This window comes from Kogia breviceps, chromosome 1 (genome assembly GCF_026419965.1).
Source record: "Kogia breviceps isolate mKogBre1 chromosome 1, mKogBre1 haplotype 1, whole genome shotgun sequence".
In the NCBI taxonomy this organism is placed as follows: domain Eukaryota; kingdom Metazoa; phylum Chordata; class Mammalia; order Artiodactyla; family Physeteridae; genus Kogia; species Kogia breviceps.
In genome coordinates this window covers 83,909,928-83,926,465 of record NC_081310.1, presented here as the reverse complement: position 1 = coordinate 83,926,465, position 16,538 = coordinate 83,909,928, and the positions used below count along the sequence as shown (strand labels likewise).

The 16,538-nt window shown below is 41.8% G+C and overlaps 2 long non-coding RNA genes across 7 annotated transcripts in view; both read right to left on the bottom strand.

The window, feature by feature from the left end:
• Nucleotides 1–16,538, bottom strand: part of LOC131743276 (uncharacterized) — a 172,403-nt gene that overhangs the window by 120,884 nt on the left and 34,981 nt on the right. The gene's annotated exons all lie outside the window — the stretch shown is intronic.
• The window catches only part of LOC136794390 (uncharacterized), a 37,153-nt gene continuing 33,958 nt past the window's right edge, over nt 13,344–16,538 (bottom strand). Inside the window, exons 2-3 of the long non-coding RNA XR_010841099.1 lie at nt 13,899–13,981; nt 13,344–13,591 (exon numbers count right to left, since the gene is read on the bottom strand). This is a non-coding gene — a long non-coding RNA (uncharacterized lncRNA). The remainder of the gene's footprint in view (nt 13,592–13,898; nt 13,982–16,538) is intronic.

Below are 16,538 nucleotides of genomic sequence, written 5' to 3'. Positions count from 1 at the left end.
TGCAACTTTTTCTCAGTTTAAGTTTAGGAAGTTGAAAGGAGAAAGACAAAATCCTTGTAGACAGGTTATACGCCAGGGGATATTATAAAGCCACATAATTCATCTTCCAACCAGCAGGTCCCTCCCTACCCTCAAGCTACACAAAATAATGCTTTGTTGAAAGAGCAACAGCTTTGGAGTCACAAAGACTTGGGTTCAACTCTTACTTCACCACCTCCTCTGCAGCCCTGGGCAAGTTACTTGACCTCTTTGAGCTTCAGTTTTCTCATTTGTAAAACAGACCCAATTATATCCAAGTGCAGGATTGTGAGGAGGAATAAAGGAGATAATTATATAAAATATGCATATTGGTGTTTCTCAGCCATACACAGAGGCAGAAGCAAGGTTGTTTATTCTAGCAAAGTCTTGCTTAGGAAGAAAAGGCAGACCTTTGGTACTGAGTTGGTCAAACATTAAGGGCAGCCTCTTCTGCTAGATCTCTACCAAATGACACCGCACATTTGTGCCAGTAAAAGCTCTTTCCATTCTATCTTATCAAGTCATAAAACAAGGGAATAACTAAATTTTAGTCATTTTCAGGGGACTTCCTATGGGGAACTTAAGCTTATAAAATACTGCAGGCAAATGAGCATCACAGTTTGGGTTCAAAGCAACCTAGGGGTCAGAAGACCTAGGTTCTCCTTTTTGACTTTGAGCAAGTTATCTAACTTTGCCGGGTAACTTGAAAATTGGGGAAAACAATATCAATCCCTGTAGAGTTTTGTAATGACTAAATGCCATAATATATAACCCACACTGATTCTTTCCTGCCTTTCTCCTTTTCAAATAGACCAGACATCTCTCTTCCCCCTAAGGTTAATCCCTCCTCCTGTGCTCTAGTTCTCAGCTCCTCCCTGACTTCTAAGAGATTTCACTCCACCAGTCATGTACTCTCTTCTATACCTTCTTCCCATCACTCCCTCTACCAGCTCATTCCACACATTTCTATCAGTGTTCATGTATGCCTAAATCTTATTACTAGAAGAAAAATATACTCCCTCAGATCCATATTCCACAAATTTCTTGAAAACAAATTAATCTCACCTGCTATCTTCATTTCCTCACCTCCTCTTTCTTAATTCTTTCTGTTCTATATTATGTCCATACCACTCCACTGAAAATGTTTTCGCCTAAACTACCAAAAAACTCCCTCCAACAGATAATTTTTAGCCTTGAATATATTTGACCTTTCAGCAGGATTCACTCTTGTTGGCTATTCCTTCTTTTAAAACATTCTCCCCTTGGGTTCCACAAGGTCTCATTCTTCTGATTTTGCTCCTGCCTCTCAGGTTTCTTCTTATTCTCCCTTGTTGGCATCTCTTCTTCCTTAAATGTTGATCTTTCTTAAGGATATTGCCGCGGCCATTTTCTCTTCCCACATTAACTCTGCCCTGGGTAGTTTCATTCACCACACCTCTTCTCCCATTCAGTTACCATCAATATTGTAAAAACCCCACTTGGATGTTCCACAGGCTTCTCAAACTCAACATAAAAATTATAGTTATGAGTTTCTAGTCTGGCATGTAAGAAGTTTGGAAGTCACCACTCCACCTTAACAACAAGTAAAAAGCTGAACAAACTGAGAAATCAAAACTCTTCTTAGATCCATGGGAGAATTGACGTCACAGGGAAAACCACTGCCCCCCAAATTGGATAGGTCAACAGGAGAATATAAAGAATCACAACCCACTAGAACAGAAACGTCCATAAGAATCAGTGTCAGAGTAGGGAAATCTGAACTGTAACTGATAAATTACTGGAGGCTCAATGTGGGCAAGTCTGAAAGACAAAAACTCCAGGGAGGCCCAGTCATTGGAAGGCCCCCAAACTTCTATAAAGTTTAGCCCTGAAGTTCCACCAGGTTCTCACAGTGACTATTAAAGAAAAATCCCAAAGTGCTTCCAGCAGGGAAAAGAGAAACGAACCATTATGAAATACTCCAGAGCATTCTGTTTTTCTTAACAAGGTCTGTCCTCAGAAGAAACTATTAAAGCCAGAACTTGCTAGGGTTTAATCAGAGCCTAACTGACCTGAGGCAAGGGAAATACCCAACTCCAGCTGGCTCTAGCCTTCCACAGTTGGGAGAAGGAAATACCAAACTTCAGCCCAGTGTAGCCACCTTGTCCCACCTAAAGGGAGGTAGGGAGGAACTGAGAAGCATGTGTGAAGTCCACAGTTTAGAAGCACAGGCCTACCAAAAGACTGAGATTAATCAGGACTATAGAATGCTTCCCCTCCCCTGACACCTTACCACTACTGTTATTAAAGGCCTATTTACAGCTGTTCCTTTTACTGAGTACATCATGTCTGGGTATCAAGAAAAAGTTACAAGACATACTAAAAGGCAAAAAATACAGTTTGAAGAGACAGAGCAAGCATCAGAACCAGACTCAAATATGGCAGTGTTGTTGGAACTACCTGACAGGTAACTTAAAACAACTATGATTAATATGTTAAGAATTCTAATGGATATAATAGACAGCATGCAAGAACAAATGGGCAATGTAAGCAGAAAGAGAAATTCTAAGAAAGAGCAAAAAAGAAAAGAGATAAAAAAAACTCAGCAACAGAAATGAAGAATGCCTTGAATGGGCTTATTAGTAGACTGGACATGGCTGAGAAAAGAATCTCTGAGCTTGAGTATATCTCAGTAGAAACCTCCAAAACTGAAAAGCAAAGAAAAAAAGGTTTGAGAAAAACAGAATATTCAAGAACTGCAGAACAACTAAAAAAGGTGTACCATATGCATATTGGGAATACCAGAAGGAGAAGAAAGAGAGAAGAACAGAAGAAATATTTGAAACAATAATGATTGAGAACTCCCCCCAATCAATGTCAGACACCAAACCACAGATCCAGGCATCTCAAAGAACACCAAGCAGGATAAATGCCCAAAACACTATACCTAGGCATATCATTTTCAAACTACAGAAAATCAAAGATAAAGAAAAAATCCTGAAAGAAGCCAGTGGGAAAGAACACCTTACCTACAGAGAAGCAAAGGTAAGAATTACTCCCAGCATTATGCAAGCAAGAAGAGAGTAGAATGTAATATTTAGTGTTCAGAGGAAAAAAAAATCCTAGAGTTTTGTATCTTGTGAAATTACCCTTCAAAAATGAAGGAGAGGACTTCCATGGTGGTGCAGTGGTTAAGAATCTGCCTGCCAATGCAGGAGACATGGGTTCAAGCCCTGGTCCAGGAAGATCCCACATGCCGCGGAGGAACTAAGCCCGTGTACCACAACTAGTAAGCCTACACTCTAGGGCCCATGAGCCACAACTACTGAAGCTCGCATGCCATAACTACTGAAGCCCATGCGCCTAGAGCCCATGCTCCGCAACAAGAGAAGCCACCGTAATGAGAAGCCCATGCACCGCAACGAAGACCCAACATAGCCAAAAATAAATAAATAAAATTTTTTAAATGAAGGAGAAATAAAAATTTTCTTAGACAGACAAAAACTGAAGGAATTTGTTACCAGTAGATCTGTCTTGCAAGAAGTGTTAAAAGAAGTTCTCAGGACTTTCCTGGTGGTCCAGGGGCTAAGACTCCATGTTCCCAATGCAGGAGGCCTGGGTTCAATCCCTGGTCAGGGAACTAGATCCCACATGCATGCCACAACTAAAGATCCCACATGCTGCAACAAAGGTCCTGCACACATCAGCAAAGATCCCGTGTGCCACAACTAAGACCCGGTACAGCCAAATAAATAAATAAATATTTTTTAAAAAGTTTTCTAGGGAGAAGGAAAATTATATAGGTCAGAAATTTGCAACTACATAAAGAAAGAAAGAGCATCAGAAAAGGAATAAGTGAAGGTAAAATTAAAACTTTTATTTTTCTTATTCTTAATTGATCTAACAGAAAATAGATTGCTCAAAATAATAATAGTAGCACTGTATTCAATTATACAACAGGAAAAACAATCCATAAGGACATAGTTGAATTCAACAGTACCATCAACTGGATATAACTGACATCTATAGACTACTGCATCCAACAACAGTTGGATTCTTCTCAAGTTCATATGGAACATACACCAAGATAGACCATATCCTGGGCCATAAAACATACCTTGACACATTTGAAAGAAATCATACAATGACTGCTCTAATACCACAATGAAATTAAACTACAAATCAATAACATGGAGATTAAAAGCACACCTCTAGGGCTTCCCTGGTGGTGTAGTGGTTGAGAGACCGCCTGCCAATGCGGGGGACATGGGTTCGTGCCCCGGTCCAGGAAGATCCCACATGCCGCGGAGCGGCTGGGCCCGTGAGCCATGGCCGCTGAGCCTGCGCGTCCGGAGCCTGTGCTCCGCAACGGGAGAGGCCACAACAGTGACAGGCCCACGTACGGCAAAAAAAAAAAAAAAAAGCACACCTCTAAATAACATATGTGTCAAAGAAGAAATCTCAAGCAAAACTTAAAAATATTTTGAACTAAATGAAAATAAAAACATAACTTATCAAAAGTTGTGGGATGTAGTGAAAGCAGTGCTTAGAGGGAAAGTTATAACATTGAATGCATATGTTATAAAAGAAGAAACCTCTAAAATCAATTACCGGGACTTCCCTGGGGGCGCAGTTGTTAAGAATCCGCCTGCCAATGCAGGGGACATAGGTTCAAGTCCTGATCTGGGAAGATCCCACATGCCACGGAGCAACTAAGCCCATGCACCACAACTACTGAGCCTGCACTCTAGAACCTGTGAGCCACAACAATTGAGCCCACGTGCCACCACTACTGAAGCCCATGTGCTCTAGGGCCCACATGCCGCAACTACTGAGCCCACGTGCTGCAACTACTGAAGCCTGCATGCCTAGAGCCCATGCTCTGCAACAAGAGAAGCCACCACAATGAGAAGCCTGCGCACCACAACAGAGTAGCCCCCACTTGCCGCAACTAGAGAAAGCCTGCGCACAGCAACGAAGACCCAACACAGCCAAAAAAAATTAAATACCTAAGCTTCCACTTTAGGAAGCCAGAAAAAGAAGAGCAAATTAAATCCAAAGTAAGCAGAAAAAAGAAGAAGACAGCAACTTAGAGCAGAAACCAAGGAAATTGAAAACAGCAAGTCAATAGGGAAAGTCAAAAAAACCTAAAGCTAGTTCTTTGGAAATATCAATAAAATAAAAAAGAGAGAGAACACAAATTACTAATATCAGAAATGAAATAGGGACATCACTACGGATCCCATGGACATTAAAAAGATAATAAAGGAATACTATAAACAACACTATGCCCACAAATTTGATAACGTAGATGAAATGGACCAATTCCTGCAAAGACACAATCTGTCAAAATTTAAAGAAGAATAGATAATCTGAAAGCACTAGGTCCAGATTGTTTCAGTGGTGAATTCTACCATACAGTTAAGGAAGTACACCAATTCTATATATAATCTCTTTCACAATGGAAAAGCAGTGAGAACACTTCCTAACTCATTCTGTGAGGCAAGCATTACACTAATACAAAGAACAGACAAAGGCGTTACAAGAAAACAAACTACAGACCAATATATCTCATGAACACAGATGCAAATATCTTCAACAAAATATAGTTGACTCTTGAACAACACAGGTTTGAACTGTATGGGTCCACTTATACATGGATTTTTTTTCCTAATAAGTACATACTACAATACTACATGATCTACATTAGTTCAATACTACATGATTGAATCCATAGATGTGGAACTATGGAAATAGAGGGCAGACCATAAAGTTAAACACAGATTTTTGGCTGTGGGGAGGGTGCCCTTAAACCTCTCATTGTTCAAAGGCCACCTACATTAGCAAATCGAACTCAACAATGTATAAAAAGAGTTATACACAGCGACCAAGGGAGATTTATCCCAGATAGGCAAGGTTGATTCAGCATTCAAAAATCAATTAATGATATGGGACTTCCCTGATGGCGCAGTGGTTAAGAATATGCCTGCCAATGCAGGGGACACGGGTTTGATCCCTGGTCTGGGAAGATCCCACATGCCACGGAGCAACTAAGCCCGTTCGCCACTACTAAGCCTGCACTCTAGAGCCCACAAGCCACAACCACTGAGCCCACGTGCCACAACTACTGAAGCCCAGGCTCCTAGAGCCTGTTCTCTGCAACAAGAGAAGCCATCGCAATGTGAAGCCCACTCACCACAACCAAGAGTAGCTCCCAGCTTCCCTGGTGGCGCAGTGGTTGAGAGTCCACCTGCCGATGCAGGGGACACAGGTTCATGCCCCGGTCTGGGAAGATCCCACATGCCGCGGAGCGGCTGGGCCCGTGAGCCATGGCCGCTGAGCCTGCACGTCCGGTGCCTGTGCTCCGCAACGGGAGAGGCCACAACAGTGAGAGGCCCACGTACCGCAAAAAAAAAAAAAGAGTAGCCCCCCCGCTTGCCGCAACTAGAGAAAGCCCGCGTGCAGCAACAAAGACCCAACACAGCCAAAAATAAATACATAAAAAATTTTTAAAAAATACCTTAAAAGAAAATCAATTAATGATACAAATGAACGTAATTACAAAACTGAAACAGATTCACAGGCTTAGAAAACAAACTTATGGTTACCAAAGGGGAAAGGTTGGGGGGTGGGATAAATTAGGAGGTTGGAATTAACATATACACACTACTACATATAAAATAGATAATCGACACAGGGAACTCTACTCAGTACTCTGTAATAAACTATATGGGAAATCTGAAAAAGAACAGATATATGTATATGTATAATTGAATCACTTTGCTGTACACCTGAAACTAACATAACATTGTAAATAAATTATAGTCCAATACAAAATAAGATTTTTTTAAAATATAAATTAATGTAATCCACCAAATCAAGCTAAATAAGAAAAATCACTTGATCATATCAACAAATACACAAAAAGCATTTGATAAAACCCAACACCTATTTGTAATTAAAACTATCAGTAAACTAGGAATAGAGGGGAACTTCCTCAACATGATGAAAAACATCTAGCAAAAAACCCTACAGCTAACATTATACTTAAGGCTGAGAAACAAGTAGCTTTCCCACTGAGATCAGGAATAAAATAAGAATATCCCCTTTCACCACTGCTTTTCAATATCATACTGAAAGTCCTAGCTAATGCAATGAGAGAAAAAGTAAACAAAAGATAGGCAGAATGGGAATGAAGAAGTAAAACTGTCTTTGTCCACAGATGACATAATCATTTATGTAGAGAATCCAAAAGAATTGACAAAAAAATCTCCTAGGAAATGCAAATCAAAACTACAATGAGGTATCATCTCACACCAGTCAGAATGGCCATCATCAAAAAATCTACAAACAATAAATGCTGGAGAGGGTGTGGTGAAAAGGGAATTCTCTTGCACTGTTGGTGGGAATGTAAATTGATACAGCCACTATGGAGAACAGTATGGAGGTTCCTTAAAAAACTAAAAATAGAACTACCATGTGACCCAGCAATCCCACTATTGGGCATATACCCAGAGAAAACCATAATTCAAAAAGAGTCATGTACCACAATGTTCACTGCAGTACTATTTACAATAGCCAGGACATGGAAGCAACCTAGGTGTCTGTCGACAGATGAATGGATAAAGAAGATGTGGCACATATATACAATGGAATATTACTCAACCATAAAAAGAGACGAAATTGAGTTATTTGTAGTGAAGTGGATGGACCTAGAGTCTGTCACACAGAGTGAATTAAGTCAGAAAGAGAAAAACAAATACTGTATACTAACTCATATATATGGATTCTAAAAAAAAAAAAAAAATGGTTCTGAAGAACCTAGGGGCAGGACAGGAATAAAGACACAGATGTAGAGAATGGACTTGAGGACACCGGGAGTGGGAAGGGTAAGCTGGGACAGAGTGAGAGAGTAGCATTGACATATATACACTACCAAATGTAAAATCAAACAGCATAATAAAGCCCAATCAGGCCTGGCAGCTCTCCTTCAAGTGGTAACTCAGGGACTTCAGTCAACAAGGGGGAGGAGGGAAAGAGGGAAAACAGAGTATGAAGGAGCCCACATCTGTTATTTAACTGCCTTGGCCCTGAAGTAAACACCTTCCCTTCCACTTACATTCCTCTGTGAGTATCAGTCACATGTCCCCACCAAGATGCAAGGTCAGGGACTTGCTAATGTAGCTCCTGGCTGGGCATCTGCTTCCCAACAACTGCCCTAGGCCATGGAAGGGGAACACGAATCTTTGGTGGTCAGCTAGCTGCCTCTGCCACCTGCTGCAGGAAACTGAATTGTTAGCTTATAGCTCCAATACCTTCATCGTACTGAATGGAGACAGAGTCAAAGATGAACATTGCTAGCTTCTCTCACAAGGACCATTGCAATATTCTGTGCCCTTGTTGATCCACCTGCCTCCAATTTCACTCTGTTCCACCCTCATCTCCACTTCCCATTGATCATACAGTTGCCTTTCAGAGTCACTGTTCTAAATTCAAACCTGCCCCCATTTAAATCATATCAATGGCTCTCCAGTACTTTTAGGATGAAGTGTACATTCCTCAGCATGGCATCAAAGGCCCGCCAAGGTCTGGCTTCAGCCTACCCCTCCAATCTAATCCCCTGCCATTCCCTCTCTCACTCTATGCTCCAAACTACCTGCAGTTCCCCAAAGCATCAGGTAACTTCATGCCTTCAAGCTTGTGCACATGCCAAGCCTCTATCTGAAATGCCCTCTCTCCTTCTCCCAGGGCACCCTTATGTTATTCTTCAAGATTCAGTTCAAGTCCCTCTTCCTCTGCAAATCCACATCCCCCATCCTGCTCCACTATAGTTAACCATTTTCTCCTTTGAGCCACCACTTTTCCTGTACATACATGGACCATCATACTACACTACAACTACTTGCTTTAAACATCTACCTTAGGTTTAGACTGTGATCTCCTTAAGTTCAGGGACCAAGTCTTTTCATGTGTTTTCAGAGTCTACAAAATATCCAATAAGTACTAGGAGCTCAATAAATGTTTGATGAATGAGTTAATGCATGTATATACATGTGAAGGAATCACAAGTCATGCAGAGTAAATCTTCAGTGGTGACATTCTTGTGCTGCTTATAGAAGCCAACAAATGAAGACAATATTTCCAAGCCAATAAATATGCCTCTGGGGCCTCTACTTTCAATGCAGCTTGTGACTAGATGAACAATTTCATTCTGATTTCAGATTTGGCTAGGAGGTCAAAACAGTATTTTCTCATTTTTACTAATCCTTTCATATATATTCATAAATTTAAACCAAACACGCAAAACCAACTCAGACACCCAGATGGAACAGCAAGCAGGAACAAGTTCCTGTCCAAAGAGAAATCAACACAATACAGAATCTATGTCCAATCTAAATAACTTTCTATGGATGAAGATGGACTCAATTTTGTTTAATTTTTAATCTTCTTTATAATAACAAGAACCAGATAAAAATAGGTGAACTGATTTTATTAAAGAACTTTTTAGGGAAAAAGTTGAATACACTCGGCCCTCTGGTATCCGCAGGTTCCGCATCCTTGGATGAGGACTGCCGACTGTACTATGCCATTTTATACCAGGGACTTGAACATCTGCAAATTTTGGTATCGCTGAGGGTCCTGGAACCAATCCCCCCATGGATGCTGAGGGACTAGTATATTCACACTTTTCCTCAATTAAAATGTCAATATTTCTACCAAAAATAGAAGTTTTCTAAGTATCAGAAGACAATGCCTTAATATAACCTTTCCTAGCCTGCCTATTAAACTTTGATATAAATCATACATCATAATTTCAATGCTTGAGTCTAACTATATTTTCAGTCCTGTTAATTTTATTAACCAGGGAGATGCTAGGAAATAACATTGATTGAGATGTAATACATACCAGGTACTATGTTAGATGCTTTATATATATCATCTTTTTTAATCTCCCGAACAACCTCATAAGGAATTGCAGTAAACCCTGGACAGGTTTCAGGCTGCCCAGAATCTGAACTCCCTGCATGTGTTTGAGGAATTCTCTATCTTAGGAGTCTTGTGGGACGCAGTCTGGCTCCCTCTAAAAGGCTGGGAAGCCAGGTACTCATTTTCTAAGACTCCCTTACAACTAGGAAGTGAGCAAGAAACCTGGGCCACCTATCAGATAGACAGATCCAGACTTGAATCAGAAGCTAGTGACCCAGAGAAGCAGGAACTATGAAGAATCTCTGCTAATTAAATGCTTACCTGTGGTCATGTGGCATAAAGAACCAAAGCAGGGATGATATCACGGCCAAAACAATCATAGACCAATAGGGAATTCCATTCCAAGGACTGTGTAGTAGAGTGGTTTCTTCTAATATTACTGGACAGAACGAAGACAATAATAAGCACAAATTCCTACATTTTACCTGCACAGCGTAGACTGAAGTCGAAAACTATATGACTCAAAAAATAAAGCTCTCATCTGTATTTTACCACAATTTTTTTAAATGCTTAAAAAATAAATATAAAACTCTTATCTCTATGGCCACAAGACTGAGATAGTCAAAAAACATCACAAAGTTTGATTCTGTGGGTCACCAAATTATATGTTCAATTCATAGCCTTGCAAGACTTTTTGTGTGAGATTCAGAGCACTAAGCATAAAGAATTTAACTCCAAGTACAGGCATACCTCGTTCTATTGCACTTCACTTTATTGCACTTCACCGATATTGCATTTTTTACACACTGAAGGTTTGTGGCAACCCTGCATTGTCAGATGATAGTTAGCATTTTTTAGCAATAAAGTATTTTTTGTTGTTGTTGTTGTATGCGGGCCTCTCACTGTTGTGGCCTCTCCCGTTGCAGAGCACAGGCTCTGGACGCGCAGGCTCAGCGGCCATGGCTCACGGGCCCAGCCACTCCGCGGCATGTGGGATCCTCCCGGACCAGGGCACAAACCCATGTCCCCTGCATCGGCAGGCGGACTCTCAACCACTGGGCCACCAGGGAAGCCCATAAAGTATTTTTAAATTAAGGTATATACATTGTTTTTTTAGACCTACTGCTATTGCACACCTTACAGTATAGTGTAAACATAACTTTTATATGCACTGGAAACCAAAAAAATTGTGTGACTCAGTTTAGTGAGATATTTGCTTTATTGCAGTGGTTTGAAACTGAGCCCACAATATCTCCAAGGTATATCTGTACTGGAATTGGGAAATATGGTATCATTTGGCCAACTCAGAGCACTCAAAAATCTCACTCTCACTGAATCTTCCTCATCAACCAAAGCTGCCACTCCCTCCTTGTCCAATGAGACTGTTACAGCCTCCCCTGATGATTCTGCCATTTGAGTGAGGCACTGCACAAGGGGAAGCCAGTTCATCTCCTATCAATTGACCCACACTGACACTCACTGTCCTGAGCCTTTTTTTTTTTTTTTTTTTTTTTTTGTGGTATGCGGGCCTCTCACTGTTGTGGCCTCTCCCGTTGCAGAGCACAGGCTCTGGACGCACAGGCTCAGCGGCCATGGCTCACGGACCCAGCTGCTCTGCGGCATGTGGGATCTTCCCGGACCGGGGCACGAACCCGTGTCTCCTGCATCGGCAGGCGGATTCTCAACCACTGCGCCACCAGGGAAGCCCTGTCCTGAGCCTTTGACCAGAGCAGATCTCAACATGCCCTGAAGAGCCAACTACAAGGTCAGACTCCTGATGCCACTGGTGAAACGGCTCTCTGCTTGCTACAGAGTTGTTAGAGATGGTTGACCCTGAATATTAAGAGGAAATAGGGATGCTGCCATATAATAAGGCTGGGAAGAGGATGGCTGGATGCAGGAGATCCTTGGGGTAACTCCTAGTACTGCCATGATGTCCAGTCACCAGAATGAAAAGATACAGATAGGATTGCCAAGGGCTTGGATCCCCAGGAGTGGAGGTTTGGGTTACACCACCACTGTATAAAGAACATCAGTCTGTCAAGATAAAAGGATGTGGAATGGAGGAATGAAGGAGGGAAGTCAAATACTTACTTTGGCCTTGTGACCTGCTGCAGTAGCATGGAATATAGCATTTATCCATAGTTTCTTTCTTGCAATGATATATATGTAAATACATATTTAAACTAATTTTCTTTTTCTCTCTCTTACATAGGGTACGTTGGTGATGATTAACTTTACAACTCACCTACAGATCTTGAATATGGAGATGAACAAATGAGACTTTTGTATGCCCCTTGGGGGAAAAGTGAAAGCATTTTAAATTATACAAATTATAGTTGCATTAGGTTGAGTGGGAGAAATTTTTTCTTTTGGAAGTATAAATACAGGGAAAAGGAGGTAGGTCACTGTTGGGCTACCAATGGAATGGACTCCAGTAGGGGGTGTTTTTTGTTTTTTTGTGGGCTACCTGGCATCTGGATGCTCTTCCTGTGTTTGGAAATTTTCCAGTCTTCGGAGTTTGGGTGAATGGGGAGAGCCCACGTCTCACTACTGAAAGCTGAAACACTACATACTTGCTTTCCCAGATTCCTTCACTGCTAGAGAACAGCAGATGACCTAAGTTCTCCAAGCAGACACACCTTGCCCCAAACATTGAATTGGAAGTTAGTGACACTAGTTAGAGACTGCAGAGAACCACTGACTCGGTGGCAGGGCAGGGGGGCAGCAATCCTGAGTTTCCATAAGCAGAGAGGGCAAAGGTACCATATAACATCCAGTGTCCAGTGTCAGCAGCATCAGTGTCTAGCTTCAGGACAGTGCTGTCTCCACCTGTGGAGAAGTATTTGTAACATACTTCCCCTGTAGTCCTGGCAGCTGCCTGGCCTCTCCTGTTCCTATGCATTTTCCTTTCTCGAGACTCCATGAGTTATCCAATACTGTTTTTGTTTTTCTGGTTTGTTTTTTTTTTTTTTTTTTTTTTTTCGGTATGCGGGCCTCTCACTGTTGTGGCCTCTCCAATTGCGGAGCACAGGCTGCGGATGCACAGGCTCAGTGGCCATGGCTCACGGGCCCAGCCACTCCGCGGCATGTGGGATCTTCCCAGACCAGGGTACAAACCCGTTTCCCCTGCATCGGCAGGTGGACTCTCAATCACTGTGCCACCAGGGAAGCCCCCTAATACCGTTTTAATAAATCCTTATCTGCTTAAGTGTGCAATTAAATGCGTAGTTGGTTTCTGTTGTTATAAACTAAGAACTCTGGCTAATATAGGTGGATGTTATCTCATCCACCTGTATTATCTCAAATCAAAATCTTAGAGAGATTAAGTGACCCACAAAATAAGATATAACCCAGGAGTGGCAGGGTTGGTTTTGATCTAGGCCCATTTTTCCTTCTTCGTCTGTGCTTTTCCCACTCTGGCACACTGCAATATCCAGAACTGAAATCCTCCAAATCAAAGACACTATTAAATTAACGTAGAGAAAGTCATGCACAACATTTCAATGGAAGATCAGGAAAAATCATTTTTTTCCAGCAACATTTTCCAAATTCCGCTTATCAGAATCAACCACCAGAGTAGAAAGCAATGGAATGCAATACTTCCATCCTCTTCAAAACAAACCTGTTTCCTTTCTCTGCCAGAGTGTGCCAGGAAAAAATGTTCCTAAGAAAGCAAAGAAAAAGTCAAAAGACTTATCTTTTTTCCTCCTGCTATAAAGTGGAAACAATCTTTTGAATAATTAATTGACTATATAATTAAGGGACATAACTCCAGGGAGACTCAGAGTCCTCTCTTCCATTAAAAAATTGTGGGAGGTGCACACACTCCAAGTAAACAAGCCCAGCCCTTTCACAAGAACACAGAGTTGGCTCCATGCCTGTTTTGATTAGAACACCACCCTGCCTCTTCCTCTCAGAGATCTTTCGACTTGTTGTGTCTTGTATTCAGTGGGCACCCAATAAATACTTACTGAACAAATAGATCCTCGCCATTCCTGTATTAAGAGTTCAAAGCCATCTAACCTGGAGTTCAGATCCTAAATATATGGAGGATCTGAAAAATAGAAATTATTTTCATCTTTTTTGAAGCTTCCTTCATTCATTTTGTCAATGCCCCAAATTCCATTCCTTGATGTTGTTAGTGCTAAAGAAGATGAACTGGAAGCAAATTAAGCATAACCAACAGGGCCAGACCCTCTTTCTAAAAAGGATCCCTAGAAAAGCAGAGAATTCCATGGGACAGGGATGAAAGGCTCTGCCCAGAAGGTAGGGTGTTTTTAGACTCTGATGCCTGCTCTCAAAGAATGTACACTAATAGAATTAGACATGCTATTTCTTTATGCCTGAACTAAAAAGAAAGACAACACCTATCATTCTCAGTGTCTGGGATTCCCTTCTACCTAATCTGGAAAACCATTTATATCAGATAAATATTTTCATCCCCTCCAGGATCATTAGGTAGTGATTCTGAAAATAAAACTCAGACAGACCTACCCCATACCACAAACTCCCACTCTTGTTTCCTATCTTTTTAAAAAATCTTCACCTAGAGGCATAGTGTGGGCAGAAAAATGCCTTATTCGCTCGATGCTCCCCCACCCCCACATCCTCATCCCAATCCTTGGAACCTGTGAATATGTCATTTTACATGGCAAAAGAGACTCTGAAGATGTGATTATAGTTAAGGACCTTAAAATAGGGAAATTATCCTGGATTATCTGCGTGGGTTCCATGTTATCACACTAGTCCTGAGAAACTTTCCTGGCTGGATTAGAGAGAAGAAAGGGGAGAAGGAGAGATTGGAAGGGTAAGGGAGACTCAACCTACCACTGCTGATTTTGAAGAGGGAGGAAAGGGGGCATGAGTCAAGGAATGTGGGTGGTCTCCAGAATAGCCCTCAGCTGACAGCCAGCAAGGATTCAGGGATCACAGTCTTACAACAGCAAGGAACTAATTCTGCCAACAACCCAAATGAGGAAGGAAACAAGTCTTCCCTTAGAGCCTCTAGAAAGGAATGCAGCCTGTGGACACCTGGATTTTAGCCCTGTGAAATCATGTCAAACTTCTAGAGAACTGTAAGATAATGCATCTGTGTTGTTTAAACTGCTAAATTTGTGGTAATTTGTTACAGCAACAATAGAAAATTAACACAAGACATAAGCTTCCTGAGAGTTAATTATTCTTTGCCTGTTCAAGTTTACTTTATTTTTTAATTTTTTTTTAATGTTGTATCTACTTTATTTATTTTTGGCTGCATTGGGTTTTCATTGCTGTGCGTGGGCTTTTCTCTAGTTGTGGTGAGTGGAGGCTACTCTTTGTTGCGGTGCGCGGGCTTCTCATTGAGGTGGCTTCTCTTGTTGTGGAGCACGGGCTCTAGGCACGCGGGCTCAGTAGTTGTGGCTCACGGGTTGTAGAGCACAGGCTCAGTAGTTGTGGCGCATGGGCTTAGTTGCTCCACAGCATGTGGGATCTTCCCGGACCAGGGCTCGAACCCGTGTCCCCTGCATTGGCAGGTGGATTCTTAGCCACTGCACCACCAGGGAAGCCCTCAAGTTTACTTTAGAAACAAGGATTCAGGCAAGCCAAGGGAAGGTGAGTCTGCTTTTGTCGTTGCTATTATTTGTTTCTTTTCTCATTTGTTTTCCTGACCAGCCCTGCCTGCCTCTGGAGTGACTACAAGCATCTTCTTTCCAGTGTGAAATTCCTCCAGAATGAGTGGGCCATTGGGTTGTGGTTTTGGACTGGTCAGTATCTGAGCTAATAAAGAAGGCAGTTTCTCTTCAGTGAATCACAGAATGTTGGAACTAGTTAGGGGCCCATCTTATTTAGTGAAGTAAACAGATAACCAGAGAGTCAAAATGACTTCCCTGAGGATATACAGTGAGCTATTTCAGACCAGGGACTCTAAAACTAGTCTTTCAGCTTCCAGTTCAGAACATGGTTTCCATCACACTGGTGGTTCAAAAAATCAGCCCTGGATGTGCATAAAATCATGGGGGGAGCTTTTTAGAAAAACAGTGATGCCAGGTCCCCACCCCAGGGATTCTGATTCAATTGGTCAGCAGAGGGACCTAAATCAGTATTATTTTTTAAAAGCTCTCCTGTTCTAATGTGCTTTACACCAAGCCTCTGAATTGTGGCCCGATCTCAGCGCACAATGAATTCTACTTAAAGGTCCAGATTAATGATAATTAATGTCCAGTATAACAAAGAGACCAGTACCAGTTCTATTCATGGTTACATAGGGTTTCATTAGATACAAAGCAAAAGCAAAATATTTAGTTAGATTTCCACATGTTCTTCCTTATAAGTTCTCTTTTTCCCTGTGCTCAATTACCTTGTGAGAGAAGACCTTTTGCCACTTAGAATGTCTGACAGCTGACTCCATTTCCTGCCCAGGATCCTATGCTGTCATTGTAACTTGTTCCTTTCCATGCTTCCGGGGACTAAAGTCCCTCCCCAAACCTCAATCCCAACAGTTGACAGCCCTCTTCTGGTGCTCACCACCTGCCTGCCTGAACCACCTTTGGCCTACCATGGACACCTCCATGCTGTACTGGGCCTGCAGCTATCCCTGCTCTTCAGCAGCAGCCCCAGTCTTCCTCCCTAGA